This window comes from Protopterus annectens, chromosome 10.part0 (assembly GCF_019279795.1).
Source record: "Protopterus annectens isolate FY-2018-M chromosome 10.part0, PAN1.0, whole genome shotgun sequence".
NCBI classification, from domain to species: domain Eukaryota; kingdom Metazoa; phylum Chordata; order Ceratodontiformes; family Protopteridae; genus Protopterus; species Protopterus annectens.
Window position 1 is genome coordinate 1,003,342,782 of NC_056744.1, and position 18,278 is coordinate 1,003,361,059.

At 40.4% G+C, this 18,278-nt stretch overlaps 1 long non-coding RNA gene across 1 annotated transcript in view; it reads left to right on the forward strand.

Annotated features, from left to right (window-relative positions):
* The window catches only part of LOC122812821, a 107,426-nt gene that overhangs the window by 26,959 nt on the left and 62,189 nt on the right, over positions 1 to 18,278 (forward strand). Inside the window, exon 2 of the long non-coding RNA XR_006366581.1 lies at positions 1,633 to 1,761. This is a non-coding gene — a long non-coding RNA (uncharacterized LOC122812821). The remainder of the gene's footprint in view (positions 1 to 1,632; positions 1,762 to 18,278) is intronic.

Sequence of the window (18,278 nt, forward strand, 5' to 3'; positions counted from 1 at the left end):
TTTCCTAAGCCTAACCAATCATAGCTTGTGCTAAGCACATAGGAGAGGGACATAGGCCAGCAAAAAATTTACAGACCACTGTGGATGAAGATAGCACTCCTTATACTTGGACTATGCCTCCACTGAGTGAAAGCATGAGACCATATGTTGAGTCTACAGACAGAAGGTAGGTTGGCTTATTGGTGGGGAGGAACAACATGAAAGAAAATAGGATTTCTGGCTTTAAAAAAAACCTGAATATCTGATTTTGTGTAACAGGGGTCAAGCCTCCCCTGATGGGAAGGGCTTAGCCAATCCCCTATCACAGAGAGTCAGAGAAGGAGATTCTGAACTCTGGAAAGCTGCCAGTATGAATTTGTAGGCAGACACAAAACCCATATTCCAATGAGGCAATGTGAAATTTGAACATCCACTGTTACTGGTATGTAAGACTTACGCAACTACACTTCCTTCCTTCTAGGATCAGCCTGCTTTAACCACTCACTCTGATCCTCCTTCACTGGCGTCTCCAGATATAAAATCAGTAACTGAATCTCAGGTCATCTGCACACAGCAAGACTTTTTATCCCTCTGCAAGACAGAGCTTTCAAAATTCTACAGACTTGTATTTAATACATTTAATTTGCAGGGATGTGGGAGAATCACAGCCCTACACATGGGGGAGTGGAAGGTTGCACCCCTGTCAAAATACTTGCTCTGAATGTTTATTATTTCATTGTAGTTTTGATTTCTTGGTATTCAGCATAACTATATTCAACAAGTTACTATGTGCTCCCTAAAAAAATAAGTAAAATAAAAAAAATAAATAAAAAATGAAGTGAATGAAACCAAAATGGCTGCCCAGCTAATTGTAAGCAAAGTGTAGGGAATTCCCTTGCAGGTGATAGAATAAGCAGGATCCAGTCATGGGCTTCAATTCAGTCATCCTAAAGATCTGAAGTAATATAAGTATATCCAATGCTGTGTTTATCCTCAGGTGTGTGAGTTGCAGTTTGGACGGGAAGAAGGCAAACAACTAATTTACCTATGGCTCCCTACACAGTAGGAGGCATCATTGTGAGCATTTAAATTTGTTTGCTATTCCTTTTATTTTAATGCCAGTCTTTACTGACTCACCCACAAATCTCCCTAATGGTCCAACATATTTGCACTACAAGGGATACACACATGTATACTCACACATAGGTACCTATACCAGATACACATGGCATAAAGTAAAATATCTATGGGCATGGACTCATTTCAATTCAGTATTTCTGACATGAAAATTGCACAGTGTCACATGAAAATCATGCAATCTTTTCTGCTTAATTTGAGAAGACAGCCTTCTAGAAATCAGAGGTCACTTAAAATTGGCATCTTGTGCTAGCAACGATTAATAGTTTTTATAAAGTTAATTTAAAAACGATATAGGCAGAGAAAGAAGAAAGGGTCACAGAGTGTTGATTTTATCTTCCCCAGCCTCCTTTTATTATCTGTAACCTGTACCTTGCCTGTGGAAATAATGCTCATTAATTATCTGTGATTTTCAGACCTTGCAGGTAACCTTCTTCCCTCCCTTCCCCTTTCTCAACTTTTTTCAATCTGCATTTGTTTTTTTAACACTGCTTGATTCTTTGTTTTATCTTGCAGGGAGGCCCCAAGACTGACTTTGATCTTCCTGTGGAATATGTCAGCAGAAAAGTTCAGGAGTTCCACTGTCGCCAGAGAGCACTGACCATTGACCTGTACTGCACTGCTGATACTGACTTCATCTGTTTGGTAAGAGCCTTGGGCAATTCCTGTAATCCACATCTGATTGGCTACTGTGAAAGATGTGGTTAGAAGCTACAGTGGTCAGGAATGTACACAGTTAAATACAAAGCAGAGGGATGTAACTGTTTCTTTCCATATTTTTTTTATACAGTGTTCAGGACTGGTTGGTGTAGCTTTGCCAGAATACTGTTAGTCACCTAACACATGATGATTAAATGAAGGCATAAACAGGTGTATTGATTGTCTGCATTTTTCCTGAATTGTTGACATATTTTGCAGGCTGCACAGTTTGCACATATTGAAGAAATAATTGTTTCTACATTTTTATTATTTATTTATTATTTATTTTACATTTGTTGGCCGGGTTAGTCCAACTGAGCTAAGTGGCTCATTTTCAGGGGAGACCCGAGGAGAAAAGCTCAAACAGTGAAAATACAATGATTTTTTTTTGAAGATGAAAACAATCATTATTATTAAATACAACATGTTCTAGCAATGAAATGTTATAGTTAGACACTAGAGTAGAACAAACATAGCAGATAGAGAAATAAAAAGGAATACATATGTATATAATATACAGGGTTGCAGAGTTGTAAAAAAATATATATTGTTGACAGCTTGGCTAGGAGATTTGATAGAGGTGAAAAATGGAGGAAGGGATGAGAGGAAGATTAATTCCTAATGGGGATAGAAAGTGTAAGCTAAAGATTACAGTTTATAAAGAAAAGCCCATAAAATGGGGTAGTGGGATTTTGTCAAAGAAGAGTGTGTGTTGTAAGGGAGGTGTTGAATAGGGGTGAAAGTAGCCAAGGGAAACAGTTTAGGAGGATGAGTACAATGGCAGGACCAGTGAGTTTGTAAGTATTTTTTGGTGGCTGTTTTGAAATATTTGGGGTGCATGAGGGATCTAATTTCAAGGGGGAGTTTGTTCCAAGATATGGCAGGGTTGGACTATAGAGGTTTCAGACAGTTTTGGTCTTGGGTTTATATATGTGTAGTAGGTCTTGGTCAGAGCTGCGTAGACACCATGTTGGGGAGTATTTACAGATTATAGGAGTGAGACTAGGACAGAAAGAGTGCTGATATAAAATTGAGTGGATTATCTGTAGTTGAGAGATGATAAGCTGGTGGGGTAATTCTAGCCAGTCTAAGAATCTTAAGGAGAGACAGTGGTGTGACCTGTGAGGTGGATGAGCAGTGAGCAAACCTAGCCACCTTGTTGTAGGTTGATTCAAGTTTAGCTAAGAGAGAGGAATTTAGATTAGCTAAGAGAGAGGAATTTAGATTAGTAAGAATGTGACAGCTATACAAAAGCATAGGAAGGAGCTAAGCATGTGACAGAGTTAATTTAGCTTTGTTAGTTAAGAATTTTTTGTTGCAGTAAAGGAATCCAAGCTTTTGGTGTGTTTTTTTAATACAGTTTAACAGAAGTAAATCAAATTTTAGTTGGTCATCGATAGTGACTCTTTTGTGCTAGATTTGACTGAGATTTATATGTTGTTTAGGGACAGTATAGGAAAAGATGTTTTTAGATGGGTAAGATATTTCAGGAGAAAGAGTAAGAGTTTTGTTTTCTTGGGGTTGAGAATTAGTTTGTTATTACAGAGCCAAGATTCAACTGAGTTGAAGGATGATTGGGTGACAGAGTTTAGGTCTGAGGGAGTATCAGAGATAGTGATGACAGCTGAGTCATCTGCATATTGTATAAGGGATAACTGGGGACAGGAGGTGTGTAGTAGATTAGTGAAAACATTGAACAGAAGTGGGCCAAGGATAGATCCTTGTGGGACACCCATTTTTACTGGGAGGGGAGGAGATAGGGCTGTGAGCCATTTAACAGATTGTAGATGATCAGAGAGATAACTAGAAAAGTAGGAAATTGCTGAGGGAGAGAAGTTAAGGTTTGATAGTTTATTCAGCAGAAGAGAGTGGGAAACTGTATCAAAGGCCTTGGAGAGGTTCAAGAACAGACAGGAGACCAGTTTATTGTTATCGCTAGCAAGGAAAATGGTGTGTACAAAAGATATCAGTGCAGTTGTGGTAGTATGTTTGGGGCAAAAACCGTGTTGAGTAGGTCTTCCTGAAGTTGGTATTGCATAATTTGTTTGTAGATAGATTTTTCCAATATTTTTTAGAGAGGAGACAGGATTGCGATTGGACTAAAAATTGTGATGTCAGTAGAGTTACCTCCTTTATGTATAGGCAAGGTGTAGAACTTTTTCCATATGGAGGGGACATATGATTCTGAGATGGACCGATTAATTAGGATGGATACAGGGAGAGCAAGTGGTTCGGCAGCAATCTGAAAGAACAAGGAGGGTAGGTTGTCAGAAGAAGGGGAGCAAAGTTTAAGTTTTGAGAGTAAGGATCTTATATAGTTAGGAGTCTGACAGAGAGGGTAGAGAAGTGGTATTGGAGATGTTGTTAGCATTATTTGTAGAAGGGGAGGAGTCCAATATCCTAGATACCATTTTGATAAAGTGGGTGTTGAATAGGTTAGCAGTTTCTTCAGGTGAGTTGTTAGGGCATGCGTTGGGGGAAGAAGGGGTACCTGGATGCAGAATATGATTTATGGAGTTCCAGAATTTTGGGGGGTCAGACCTTTGGCTGAAGTGGAGGATGGTATAGAAGTCCTTTTTGTCTTTAATGAGAAGTTTTTTTACTTGGTTTCTTGTTCTTTATAGTTTTGTAAATGAATAGAGAGTTCGGTTTTTCTCCATAGTTTCCACATTCTGTCTCAATTTTTCATAAGGGTACAGGTAGAATTTGTTAACCAAGGTGATATATTAGATTTGATCCTAATTGAATGGAGAGGGTCAAGAGAGTTTAGGATGCTTAGGAAGGTAGCGTTGGATGACTGGACAGCTTTGTCAAGGGGGAGATAGGTTAGATGTCACCAGTTTATTCTTGAGAGGTGGTCTTTAAAGGATTCAGGGCAGAAGGTGGAAAGTTTGCAGGAGGTTATGTATCTATGGGGCCTAGTGAAGTGAGGAGTATATCTGATGACTCTCACAGGTGAATGATCACTAAGACAGTCTGGTAGAGTCTCAGGTTTGTGGTATTTGAGGGGGTGGGAGACCAAAATCCAATCTAAGAGAGAGCTAGGGAGTTGGGGTTTATTTATGAGTGGGTGTGGAGATTAGTTGCTCGAAGCCATGCAGATTAATGAATGATTTGGTGTTGGATGCCTGGAGGGGTAAGCCAATTAATATTGACATCACCAAGGAGGATGGTTTCATTTTGAAAGTTTAGAGTGAGATAGTAGAGAATATTTTCCAGGACTGGAATGTTGTCCTCAGGGAGAATATAGCTAGTAAATATGGTAAAGGTGGTGAAACTGTTGAGTTTAAAATTGGCCATCGGGAGTTCAGCAGGTGTAAAAGAGGGTGTTGGTTTACTTGGATTAGTGAGAGTCAGAATAGAGAATGGCCACTCCACCACCTTTCTTCTTTTGTCTGTCAAGTCTAAGTAAGTTATATCCAGGTGGGAGGATATTACTGTCTTGGATGTGTGGTTTCAACCAGGTTTCTGTAAGAGTAGTTATGTAGTTGGCCATCCAGGCATGGAATTCACTAACTTTGGTAAGAACACTTCTTAGATTCATTGAGTAGAAGGTTACCTGTTTTTTATAGGCATGTAGTTGGTGGGGTTGAGGGGGATTTATAGTATTAATTGAGGGGGTAGGGCAGGGGCCAGGGTTAGGATGAATATCCCCTGACAGGAGTATGAATCTATGGAGGGGAAATTGTTTGATTAGGAGGTGCTCTGTTTTTTCATCTAATGAGTTAGAGTGATAAGGTGGTATCTTGATTTTGGGGAGGGGACTGTTTGAAGGAAAGATGAATGAGCATTTTGGAAAATATATTGGGGGTTTTATGGAAGGACTGATAGTAGTGGTTGCTGGGCAGAGATAAGATTGCTTGAGATGGGAGTGATAGGATGTGAGAGTATAGAGAAATAGTAGGGGAGGTAGGAAGAGAAAAGTCTGGGATTTGAAAGGCATAATGGGAGGAGAAACACTGGGTGAGAGGGAGAGCAGGCTAGAAAGCAAACAACAAAAACAGTCAGTCAAGATGCGCCTTGCAGAAAAAACTGTTGGATATTAAGCATAAGGTATGGTTCAGTTCCGGAGTGAGAAGATGCAGCTGGGAGAGTGGCTGGGCTAGAAAGCTAAGGAGGCAAAAAAGGACAGAGGGAGGTGATAAAAGTAGTACTGCAAATAGGAAGACTCAGAGAAGAACATTTTACGCAACAAAAAAGTTTCAGGGTAAAGTTAACATAACATATTAATCAAACAGTCTCACTTATTTTACAGGGTCGGATCCACGGTTTTCACATTGGAAGTAGTAAAAGACCAAGAACGCCTTTATATTAATATAGCATTTATCATTTCACTTCTATCAGCAATTCTAACTCTGCCACTGCATTAAAAATTAGTTAATAGTTTCCTTTCTAGCTAGGTGTGATAGAGACCAAAGGATAACAGGGAAACAGTTCAGGGGGAAAGAACAGTAACGCACATTAACACAGTACGGGGTAAAGCCATTAACTCACATTAAAAGCATAGCTTCATTAATACAGTTGTTTCAACATTTCAACAGAAATAAGGCTACCATCATTTTCAAGTCTTGTTTTTTTTTAAATCAAAGGAGTTGCGACAACAACAAGGCTATATTGGCTTGCAGGTACAGCTATTACGTTCGTATTTCTAAACAGTGTCGGCAAGCTATTGCACCACTTTAAGCAGTTCTGCTATTAACATAGTAGCATATATTCCATCTTACAAGCAATAAGTTACATGAGAAATATTAATAATTCAGTTTGCATCAGCTGGACCCTTACCTGGCGAGCATGCTACCTAGAAGGAGACGCACAGCAAGGGGAAGAAAAATAAAATATGGTGCCTTGTAGCTATGGGAAGGAGTTTTAGACTTGTAACAGGTAGGGGGGGGCAGTACAGGCAAGAGGGGGGGGGCTACACCCAGTTCACAGAGAGCAGGCTAGAAAGCATAGAACAAAAACAATCAGTCAAGATGCCGCCTTGCATAAAAAAACTGTTTGATATTAAGCATAAGGTGTGCTTGAAAAACAATAAAAAGAACACTATTTACTAGTGGGGCCCCAAGATCTGTTGAGTAACTAGGTCTAGGAGGGCCGGGATGTCTAATTGAAAAGACATGAGCTGATTTAACAGGCCTGAGGAAATAGAGAAAGGCTGCCGTTCTATGTAAGGTGCTCGCAGGGGAGATTAAGCTTGCTAAGCTTAACTTAGTTAACTGCAGCAGCAAGAAAAAGTAAGCATAATTTTCTTAGGTTAAGTTCTGCACAAGTGGCTGACCACAGTTCTTATCTGTATAGAAGGGGACCCGCACTGCCAGAAGACCGCTTTTGCCGAGTCCCGGAGTGAAAAGATACAGCTGGGACAGTGACTGGGCTGGAAAGCTGGCGAGCACGTTACCTAGAGGGAGGTGCACAGCAAGGGGAAGAAAAATCAAATATTTTATGACACATGCTTTATACAGCCTTTCTAGACACAAGGCTATCATAAAACAATAGTTATGTAATCCGTAGGCAATAAAATAACTGCACATTTCCTAAGTTGGTGGAAACATGGCAATAATGTGTTGTGTTGTCATGAGTGCAGTATCAGCAAAGCACGATATACAGATATAGGGCTTTCCTGTCTGTTGTCTTTATTAAATCAATAAAAGGGAGAGGGGGAGTAAAGAAAGAACAGCAATATAATGTAGGGAGGTGTGGGGCAGATAACGTCATCAGTGATGTCCTAAGTAATAAGCAATACCTGGTGTGAGGAGGGGGGTTTATGTGAAGCTGGAATCTACTACTGAAGGTAATCATGATATGGAATCCCAGTTACTGCCAGGTTTAGGAATTCAATATGCTGAAAACTGGATTCCTGTATAGATGTCTAGGAATATTGGTCCAGTACTGATTTTTAGCCTCGCTTAGTGTTTCTGTCAACATTTGTATTAGGTTGCCAGTTATCTTCAAGAAACATTAAGTAGTATGAGGGCTAATTACACACTTCTAGCCATTGTCAAGTACATCGGTGTCCTGGACTACACACTTCTATTCATTGTCAAGTACATCAGTGTTCTAGACTACACACTTCTAGCCATTGTCAAGTACATCAGTTTCCTAGACTACACACTTCTATTCATTGTCAAGTACATCAGTGTCCTAGACTACACACTTATATTCATTGTCAAGTACATCATTGTCCTAGACTACACACTTCTAGCCATTGTCAAGTACATTAGTGTCCTAGACTACACACTTCTAGCCATTGTCAAGTACATCAGTGTCCTGGACTACACACTTTTAGCCATTGTCACGTACATCAGTGTCCTAGACTACACACTTCTATTCATTGTCAAGTACATCAGTGTCCTAAACTACACACTTCTATTCATTGTCAAGTACATCAGTGTCCTAGACTACACACTTCTAGCCATTGTCAAGTACATCAGTGTCCTAGACTGCACACTTCTAGCCATTGACAAGTACATCAGTGTCCTAGGCTACACACTTCTAGCCATTGTCAAGTACATCAGTATCCCAGACTACACACTTCTAGCCATTGTCAAGTACATCAGTGTCCTAGACATTTGCATTTCGGAGAGCCAGCAACTGACCATATAAGTTCATTGGTAGTTAATAGGCATAATAGACCATCCTACTTATCATGGTTTACATGACATTGTGCTGGTAAACTCAGCAGCATAAACATATTCCTGCATTCAAACCACAGAATCCTGGCTCTTCACAATTTTGTTTGAAACCTGGCCTACAGTAACAAGGTGTCAGTTTTAATTGCTTAATTATTCCCTGGTATGAACAATAGGTTTTGTGTTATACAGTCAATTATAATACTGTACCTAAAAATAAAATGGCTATATTCACTGCAAAAAGAGTTAGCTGAAAAAAGAATGCTACTATAAAATATCCTGCTGCACCCCCAATGTTTATATATATCCACAAGAGTGTTCTGTAAGATTGTTGTTGTTGTGTCTTTCGGCTTTTCCCGGTTAGGGGTTGCCACAGCGAAACTCCAGTCCGCTAATGATTGGCAGTAGATTTTTACGTGCCGAGTTGCCAGCTCTGACACACAACCTTCGACGAAGGTACACCCATTCATGCATGTCTCCACACAGAAGACGCTCTAGCTGAGAATCGAACAGGACAACGTCTTACTGTGAGGCGACACCGCTAACGCAGCACCCCCAAACCTTAATCATTAAAATGCTAAGCAGCACTGTTATTATCTAGAGCACCTTTGTAAAAGTACACATAGCAATCTTTTAGCAGTGCTGTATGTTTTTTGTTGTAAGGGTAGGAATCTGTTGGCTATGCGATGCCAATGAGCTATGTCTTGTAGCCTAGAGTTTGACTCCCCTCAACCTCTATTTGCCAGCTATGTGCCTTTGAGAAATTCACTTAACCAGACAGTGCTCCTGGATTGCCCTGAAAAATAGTCCTCTCCCCAGGGGGTTAACTAATTAACAGACAAATACAAAATACAGCAACATATGCTGTCTCTGTAGATGGATATAAAGAGAGTAGTAGGGCTAAATGTATATATGGACTATATCTGGAATGGGAAACGTAACATATCCATTACTGTACATTTAGAGAATATATTTTATGATGTGTAGTAAAGCCACATATTGCAAGATGTGAAACAAAACCCCACATATCATATATATCTTTTTTTCATATTTTTCACATTTTTTCATTTCAATTATTATGACCCATTCACTTCAGTGGGATACAGTTTTTCCCTTATTATGTTATTTGTTATGGATATATATGAATGGGCTAAAAATCACGAGTTTCAGAATATCAAGTTCAGAATCTCAAGATCTTGGAATCTCAAAATTGTGAACCCCCCCAAAACACCACCCAACAGTCTAAAACATGTGTATGCAGGGGGGGCAAAGCCCCCCTGCACCCCCCACACCCCCCCACAACTTAAATATACCAACTCTGAGATCGCACTACAGCGAGGACAAGGAAAATCTCCCGGTCCCTGCTGTATGCCGATCTCTGTTCAGGATTTCAAAGTTTTGAGCTTCGAAAGTCTGAACGGAACCCATATATATATATATATATATATATATATATATATATATGTGTGTGTGTAGAGAGAGAGAGAGAGAGCGAGAGATAGATATTATAGCGATATATATATATATATATATATATATATATATATATATATATATGTGTATATATATATATATATATATATATATATATATATATATATATATATGTGTGTGTGTGTATAGATAGTCAATTTTGGGGTTTTATTTAGTAGTGTAATTAGGGTTATATTCAGTAATATATCTGACTGTTTGATAGTTTAACAATCTTATTTAATTTAGTTTTTTTTTTTTTGTTTAGGATTAGTCCATTTTGCTAGTGAAACTGCATTCTAGCTGTATAGGTGTTGGCCATTGTATTTTTTAATTAATTTATTTATTTATATATTTATTTATTTAGTTATTACAAAATAATGATGGATTAGGGTTCTAGGTGTTTATTATGATTGGGTAGCTGTTCTGACAGGTGGTATTTATTTTTAATACGTGCAGTTTCTATAATTTCCTTTTTTGTTTGTTTTCCTTAAAGTAGGTTGATAGATTTTGTTATAGCTGCAATTCTGATTGGCTGGAGAGTTGCTGAGCTGCAATAAATAAAAAAAAGGTTTTAATGACACACAGAGGCTGTACCAATTCTGAAGATAGATACTGAGTGGTATGCAGGAACAAATAGTGCACAGCATTATGCAAAATAACATGGTGACTGGCAATGCAGAGGGAGGGGGGAGATTCAGAAACATAGATCTCACTACCAGAGAAATTGTGTGGCATGTGTTGTATATAAATGACTATATATTGGCATGCAAATGAGATTCAGTGTGCTAATGATCACTATGTTGTATGCAACTGACTAAATCAAACAATGGAGTGATTCTGAAGCATAAAATTAGTAAAGAGCCACTTTGACCATTTGTTCTAAACATCGGTATTTTCCTACTGAACCTTTTGTGTAAATGATTACCTTCAGAGTCAATATCCACAATGTTGCATGTCATCACCTTTCACGTTGCAGATGGTACAACAGCTGCTAACATACCATCACCTCCATGACCAGGTTGCCGTCCACCATTAGCATGTGATTAGAGACATCATATGAGAGTTAGTAGATACATGGTCCCCTCACATAGCATCAAGTATTATATGTAGAGTGTCTGTTTTGGTAGAAATTATGGTTTGTACAGCATTAACTACCCTTGTTACAGGGACCTTTCAGCATCTGACAGGGGAGACATTGGGAGTTTCTCAGGTGTTGGTCTTGCAAATCCTACATCAGGTCCTTGATGTCATTTTGCAGCATGTGGAGGAGAATGTTTGGTTTCTACAGACAGCAGAGGAGAGAACCTCCACTATGAGGCTATTCTATGACATAGCCCATTTGTGTGAACTATACCAGCATTTCATATGGGGAGACTTTACACAGGGTCCTCTAGTTCGCAGGTGTACACACTGCCTCCCAAAGACTCCTCAATATGCTTTTCTTATGAATGTAGGCAGCAGGCCACTCATAATGATGTCCAGTGTTGCATGCTGCAAATGATGTAGGATATGCCTTGGAACCATGAGTGGTGACCTCCCCCCATCCACAGCTACCAGACTGTGTCAAAGTGTATATCACCGTACTTGTCACAGATAAGGAACACTGTTAAACATGTCCTTGGACTTATAAAGGCTCTGTTGCTCTGGTGGGATACATTAGGTGAGACATTGCAGCATGCACCAGAAACCTACATTAAGATTTTTGTTGTCTGCACCATGCTACACATTATGATGCTATCAAAGCAATCACAATATGGGGTTATCATATGACTGCCAGAAAGACCTGTAGCATTGAAAGAGAAGGAGTCAGATGAGGAGTCATTGGAGGAACTATCTGCAGGGTTAACTCATATGAGGTCGATGTAGGTGTAGTATTGTGGCACTAGCAAAAAGAAGCAACATCTTTTCCAACTTGTGCATGCACTAGCATACCTAAACCATGCATTGCAGTGCATTGATTGGCCACACTGTACATCAGACATGACTATACATGCAGAGGCCAGAGGGGTGGGCAGGGCTCATTTATCATCATCATTTGCACAGAGACAGTGGGGCACAGTGATGGGACAGCAACACATCATAGATGGAAGGCTATTAGGGGCTGGATGTAATAGCTATGCAAACAGATAAGAGTATGGAGGAGTTAAAGATCACAAACTTCAGTGCCAGAGTGGGGCTTCCATGACATGAACAAGATGAACACTGGACGGGTGTACTGGCTGGCCATATGGTATAAGAAATGAAGATATTCTATCCAATTGGTATTGTTCCACTTTATGAGCATGTACCAGAACCCACATGGGAAGGCGATAGAATTTAGCATCCATTACCTCATGAATAGCAAAGGTTAGGTGTTGCACTCTGTAAGGCAGCAGGGGAGTGAGGAAGAGTGGAGCTATGTAACCATGAGCTCCCAGTGGGTTGTCCGCTTGGTGGAAAAGGAAGAGGAAGAGTACTAGCTATGGCCAAGGAGGTGCCCACACATAGTGACAAAGGCTGTCAAAAACAATTGGAACAGTGATGCTGTTTCTAGAACAAAGTGTACTATTTGTATAACAATGCACTACAAATCTGTCCTCTTATATGGCCATGGTGGGCATCTTTCAATATCCTCATGGATGTACCAGTGGTTATTAAGTGGACCACCATTACCCTCACCATACATGTCTTCTTCAGGTCCTTATATCCCTCTGTGTACTTTCTCAAGCATGTCACACAGCATGCACTGCAGCTTTGATAAGATTATTAATGGTTGTCTCAGCCTGAATCACTGATTTGCATATCTGCTGATGGATGTCATGAGTGAAATACAGGTCAGGGAATGTCATTACCAGCCCTCTACATGCCTCTCTTCTAATGGTGGGAGGGCATCCTATGATGCCATGTGGTTCACTGATGCCATCTGTGATTGTGACTCCTGTGGAGCCAGGGTAGGTCAAACATGGACAAGACATCCAGCGCTTATCACAGGGGATGTCAGAGGTTCATCTTGCCACTCCACCATAATTTTTGATGAGGGGTGTATGTCTGTGCCCTCCAGTTTTAACATTGCTGACAATGCCACTATGTTATCTGACTGTGCTGTGTACATGGTGTCATTATAGTCAGCCACAGGTGAACTGCTGACATCAGACATGTTCCAACCTGCTGTGGTGATGTCTCCACTAGTGGAGCCTGGAAAAGCATACAGATAGCATACTTATGGCAGTGATGGATCATATGTGTCACTTCCAGCACCATGTGTCATACAGACTGCTATATGTCAATTATGGACATAGCTTATGGGCACATATCTACCTTGTGATGCAGGCTGTCACAATTGCAGCCCTGATGTCCCTGAAGAACAGAAATGCATATTTGTTCTGCTGAAAAAACATTCACAGTAACAGCTCACTGTGCTGCAGTAATGGAACATGTTTGTACTAATTTGGTGTTTCCACTGTGGACACCTGGGCAAATCCTGGCAGTCCATCTTCCATTTCCAAGCCACAACCAGTTATAACTGCTCTCTCACATTCCTCAGACAGGGACACCAGTAATTCTCCAACCTCTGTGAGATGCCTCTGTGCTGATGGTTCTCCTTTTGTGGTCAGCTTGTCTCTAGAAATTTCCTGTGATTGGCCATGACATATCTGTGATCCTGCATTGCACATGCACAACTGCTGTATTGTGACCACCCATGCTATCGATGTCCTTCACCAGTCCCTGCCACACATGATCCCAGAAGGTCTTGTCTTCTTTAAAATTATTAAGATGTCTGCCATGTATGTATGTAAGGCTTGTAGAGGCACTTCTGTGTCTGGTGCAGTGAACTTTTTCAAGTGTTTCAGCTCTGGCAGCCTATGACACAGGCAGGTAGCCCTAGTGGGCTTCACAGTACATATGTGTGTGTATGTGTGTGTGTGTGTGTGTGTGTGTGTGTGTGTGTGTGTGTGTGTGTGTGTGTGTGTGTGTCTGTCTCTGTCTGTCTATGTATGTGTATGAATGACTGTCCTTACCAGCACTGTCTCAGTAGTGCCCCCTTCCTTATTCAGTGGCCAAAGACCTATCTGATATTGTGCTTTCACCTTTTAAACACTGTGCCATGGTGATGGCAGCAATGGGTATGTTAACACTACTTGCAATCACCCAACATTGTCCTCACAGGCTGTGACTATGGACAGGAGATCTTGTATCCATCATAGCACATCTTTCAGTCTGCATGCATGTGGTACAGTGTTCTGAACCCTACACAGCAGGACAGTAACCCAGCTTGTTTTCTGTTCCCTGTAAGGGGAATCCCCCATAGCAGGATTGCAGCCTATCCTAACCTTCTACTCTGCTCCTTGTCAGGGTGAGCCACATCCCCACAGCAGGGCTGTGACTTGTCGTGACCTTATACTCTGATCCCTGTGAGGTTGCACTCCCCCACCTTTGTTATCATCTTTTTGGCTTGCATGTGTTCCTTTTCTTGCTCTTTCATATTTATGACTTTAATATTGTTCCCTTCCCCCCCCCTTTTATGATAAACTAACTTGGCACTTGTATGTGGTGACTATTTCGGGGATTGTTGTTGGTGACCATGTTGCAGCTATGAAACACTTTCTTGCATGTGTGAATGTTCATAGCATCAGCTATGTCAAAGCCTTGAGCCTTTGCCTTTGGTCAGATGACCACCCAAAGTTTGCCCACTCCAGCAGCACAAACACTGGGGGTGGAGCAGCAGTAATGTATTAATATGCAGGCCTGTCCCTGCTGTGATGAGGATATGCTGGAACTCATGCATGTGAGACCAGCTTCTGGACACATCAGACTTTTAGCAGCAAAGTAGGGTTATGAATCATTCTAAATACCCCTGGAGATGCCTCTTGGAAAACTGTTATAGCTTTAGCATAAGTATCAAAACACTTCAAATGTTTTGATAGCTTTAATAAGTAATCCAAATGGTGTACCTAAAGCAGTGTGCATAGCCTGATACCTAACTTTTTTTGAAACATTGTGTAAAGACAGCAGTAGTGTGAGAATACTCAGAACCAATTAAAACTTATAACTAATTATATACACTTCACAGAGGTGTGGTCACTCTTAATGTTGTATAACAGATAGGCTTAACCATTTAATATCTAAGATACTACATTGCCTACCACCACTAGCCTTCTTATGCTAATCATTTTACATTTTGGTTCCCTAATATATATATTTTATGTAAATTGTTTAGCATCATGAATCAGACATTAATTTAACATTCAAGGTTTCATTAACCATTTTCTAGCTAAGTTCTGGGTAGACGACCAGGCCTCCTGTGAAACAAAAGTGAATTATTTCTCTTTCCAGAAATAGATTTTGTCACTATTTAGCATATCTTTTAGGTGACTAGATGGATACTGTTCACAAGTAGAAGGTCTATAATGGTATGGGAACAGGCAAATCACAAGATTTTGAAGCATGTCCCTCTCTTTTCAACATGGGGAATGTAAGGGCTCTTAATAGTCTTGGGTCACTAGAGGCATAATTGCAGGTTTCTTATGTATGGCCTCCACGGTTATATAATGTGCTTCTGACAGCACATGTGGGAACCCCTGTGCTGTACAAGGATTCCTTCTTGTCTTTTTCAGGTAGACAATCTGTAAGTGTCCTTGTGAATTTCAGTAATTTGATCAACATGCCTCCTCATAAACAGTAATGAATGACGTCAGTATAAGTACAGGTCATGGACAAGTCTTTTCTATGCTGAGGAGCAATTTATAACCATAAGTATGATTCATTTCTCACATACATTTCTTCTTCACCTGCAAAACTTCTCAACTTTGTATATTCATGTTTTGGTCCCACTGCCTCCAGACCATCAGACTCTCTCATGGACTAGCAAAGCAATCATTCCCTTGCCCTGGTGAGGGACAGCTTCGAAGGGGCATCATAGAGGCAGCCATTAGGGGTCTTTCAAGGTTTTTCAATTTTTCTCCTAGCATTAAGTGTGCAGATGCCAGGTGAGGCACCAGGGAGGAGATGCACAACTGGCTGTCCACAGAAGTCATCTCCTCACTTTTGCATGGGCATTTCCTCCAAGCAGCCTTGTCTCTTCCGCTGCAGCAGAATCGGTTATCTACAGTTTCCTCCAAGGAGACTACACCACCCTGTGTACCTCCTAGTCTATGCAACTCTCCTTCACCCATGGAAGAGGCAAGGGAACATGCTCTCTCACTCCTCCTCCTCCTTAACCTGGCTGTTCCAGTGCCGTGACCTCAAATCTAACTGCAGTCACCTGTATCACAGTCAGTGTTCCAGTTCTCTGTGTCATGGAGCCAGGGAAGCTCTGCATATTTATTGAATGCTTGTTTCTGATTTCACTGTCATGTCATATTCCAAAAACACTTCAAATGCTGATCTCAGCCTTATTGACATAAGCATTGCTCATGTCAATAAACCTATCATCACTTCAGGAATGTTTCGATATCTAAAATTAACTACAGGAGCATTACTTCTGCAGTCATATCTTCGACTTTGTCATTTCATTCAAAGTCTATGAAGCATTTTCTGCCTGGCCATTAATATGAAGCATGAAAGCTGTAGTAATAATGCAATTAATTCCTTATTCTTGAAATTATATAAATTCTACACTTCTGGGCCATAGTATGACTTATCAGTGGTCGTATGCAAAGTAGCAGAATTCACAGCATATGCATTCATCCAGTTTAAGTGAGTACCTGTTCAAACCAAAACATTTTTCCAAAGAACTGTCCATGCCTGGTCACCATACTTAAGATGTGGCTAAGATTTTAATTCTGGACATTTTAACTCCTTTGTACATAGCTTGACTTGAATTTCACGCCTCCTGATGCCTGAAGATTTTCTTCCAGGGCACCTTTCACTTGAGATAAATTACTGAGAATGCAGTTTTGCAACTTACCCATAAACAAATACATTTATCTCACTGCTGCAGTAGCCTTAGCTATATGGGTTATATTCTGCACAGGATATAACAGCCAGCCAGTTTCCAAAGCTTCAGGGCACTTTCCATAAGCCCAAACCACTAGTCAGTTCAAACTGAGCTGACTAAAAAGACAGGTTTGGATGCCAATCCCGTCAGATCATTCCTGTCTTTGAAGAGAGGGCTCCTCTGTGGGCTTTCAATGATCAACAGTCGGCTTGTGTTGTTCATTGGCTGAAAAGATAAGTTCCCTTTATGGAAAAATCTTTCACATAAAATATTATTGCTTTAATGTACATTCCTGTTTAGGGAAGTTGCTTTTTAGCTACAATTTAGGCTCCGGTGAAAGTGTTTTAAAGTGCTTTCTACTCTGTTTTTGTGACAGAAAACTGAAATTTAATGAGGTTAATGTTTTACTGGCTTATGCTGCTTGTTTTCCCCTGGGAAAGAGGCACCATTTTTTGGTTTGACCATCGAACAAAGTACCAGTCCCATGGTCAGTCTTAATCCAGTCATAAAAAGAAAAAGGTAAGCAAACAGTCTCTGCCACCATAGCAGGCTAGCAATTTGCCTGAGCTGCTGGTGGGTGACTTTGCTTTGGACAAAGCTGGTTCCTCAGACCACTCATATTTTACCCAGAATTCCTCTGGTGTAGCACCTACAGCCACTGTGGATCAGAGGTTAGCCACATCCTGTGTGGTTGTTGTGAGGGGACCCCTCAGTAACAAGGGAGAGCCACTCTTGCCAGTATAGGGAGACAGAACAGGCAAGACTTTCCTGTTTAGTTAGAATATTATGCCCATCCCCTGGGGAAGATGTTGCTGCCATTAACAACACTACTAGCCACATTTTTGCATAAAAAATAGAAAAACAAAACATACATCTATTCCTGCTCAAATTTCCTTAGACAACAGTAGTTTACTGGGTTTGTCTCAAATTTTAATTCAGGCTTAGATCCTGTTTATAAGGTGGTTTCTTGTAAAAGAAAGATGGATGCCTCCTTTAGTAAAAAGATTCAAGATTCTGAATCTGGACAGGAAGATGAAGGAAGAGCTGCATGTTTTTCTACTTAGATTTCTGATTTAGACTCAGAGGTGTATTCAGTTTCTTATTCCCCTATAGTAGTTTTCCCTCTCTGAGGCTATTTCTAGAGTGACAATGTTTTCAGTGGGAGAACACTGAGGTTTCTAGAAAATACTATGGGCTGATACAAAAGGAATTTCCAGAACTAGAACCCATTCCTTCAATTCTTTCAGCTTTGGAAGGTGTGTATGTGTGTGTGTCACTGCCTGCAATTGTTCTGATAGTCAGCCTGCTGCCCCAAAAAGGGCAGATAGAATGTATAAAATACCTCAATTTTTAATTCTTTATACACTCATCCCAAACCTAGGCGAGAGGCTTTAGCTTTAGTTAATGCTGCTTAACATTTAGTTAATTCCAATCTTACTCTCCCT